Below are 1,828 nucleotides of genomic sequence, written 5' to 3'. Positions count from 1 at the left end.
CCCTTCTTGTAGATGGGCATCACATTTGCTAACCTCCAGTCAGCTGGGCCCTCCCCGGTTAGCCAGGACTGCTGACCATAAAGGATTGAAAGTGGCTTTGTGGGTACCCTTGGCTGGATCCCATCCAGCCCCATAGACTTGTGTGGGTCTGAGCGGTGTAGCAGGTCGCTAACCATTTCCCCTTGGATTATGGGGGCTTCATTCTGCCCCCTCCAGCTCAGGGGGCTGGGTACCCGGAGAACAACTGGTCTTACTATTAAAGACTGAGGCAAAGAAGGCATTAAGTTCTTCAGCCTTTTCCTCATCCTTTGTGACTATGTTTCCCCCTGCATCCAATAAAGGATGGAGATTCTCCTTAGCCCTCCTGTTGTTGCTAATGTATTTATAGGAACATTTTTTATTGTCTTTTACGGCAGTAACCAGATTAAGTTCTAGGTGGGCTTTGGCCCTTCTAATTTTCTCCCTGCATAACTTCACGACATCCTTGCAGTCCTCCCGAGTGGCCTGCCCCTTCTTCCAAAGGTCATAAACTCTCCATTTTTTCCTGAGTTCCAGCCAAAGCTCTCTGTTCAGTCAGGCTGGTCTTCCCCGCCGGCTCATCTTTCAGCACGTGGGGACGGCCTGCTCCTGCACCTTTACTTCCTTCAAGTTATGAAGGATATTGATGAATAGAGATATTGAACTGCAACTCTGCGATGCCTTACTATTCACTGGGAGCTGCGAACGAGGGAGTTTGCTGAAATGATCACTCAACGAGAAAGCATCCGGCCTCTCAAGACAGTCATTATGGGGAATATCAGTTTGATTGCTAGGCTTCTTGGCTAAAAGCAAACCTTAAAAATCAGTAGTTTTGCCGCTGCTTTGGATAAGTCACAATTTCACCCTGACCCCCAAAAGCCACACACAAATCAGAAATGTCTTAATCTCTAAGTACCCTGCTCTTTAGCTAATAGGCAGTCGATATTTCTCTATGGCCCAATTATTATTACCATCAAGAACAATCCTTGCTCTTGTATGTGAAAAGAATTCATTAAGACATATGATTAAAATGGAAAAAGAAATAAAATTATGTTTGTGACCTGAAATACAAATTTAACAATAATAGCACCGATATGGGAAAGAAAAAGGAGCTTAGGAAAGGCAGAGCATTGGGGTTCCTTCTAATGTTTTAATTTTTACTCCAAAGGCTGGTAATGCACCACCATTCCTTTCCAACTCCAATGGCCTGAGAAAACCAAGAGCGCTGAGCTCCCCGAGGGTTGTCAGGCTTTCAGTCCCCCAGCGGCAGGCTGAACTGCATTTATTAATCTCTAGTCTGTGCCACTGGGGACCCTAACGTTAGGTACTGTAATTAGTCACCATGGGGGTTACACATTCCAAGTCAAAGACAACTGTACATAATTGATGTCATGGCATGAGCAGGAGCAGGCAAGCCCATTAAGAAAGCTGCCTGTCACTCGCAGATCATATTATTCCTTCAAATTAAATACAGAAGTGTTGTAAATAATGAAGAGGAACAGGAAATAGGACGCCAACAGTGTTAAAGTATGACTGTCTTGTTGTTTGGCTATTTGAAAGATGCAACTGAAAGGAATTATCATTAAAGGAAAATGTGTAAATGCAATTAATCTCATCTTATTCATTTCTCCATGTGCTAATCTTGTCACTTGCGCCTAAGCTCTCTATCTAAGTGCTTAACCCGTTCTGATTTTAGATGCTGAAGTTGCATGGTAATATAGGCTCTGGTGTTCCAATAACCATTTCGAGTCCCACAGTGAATGATATAAAAACCAAAAATCAAATCAATAGTAAATGTACACTAACAGGA

The sequence above is a fragment of the Pygoscelis adeliae genome, unplaced genomic scaffold (assembly GCF_000699105.1).
Source record: "Pygoscelis adeliae isolate BGI_AS28 unplaced genomic scaffold, ASM69910v1 Scaffold75, whole genome shotgun sequence".
NCBI lineage: Eukaryota > Metazoa > Chordata > Aves > Sphenisciformes > Spheniscidae > Pygoscelis > Pygoscelis adeliae.
This window is presented reverse-complemented; position numbering follows the sequence as displayed.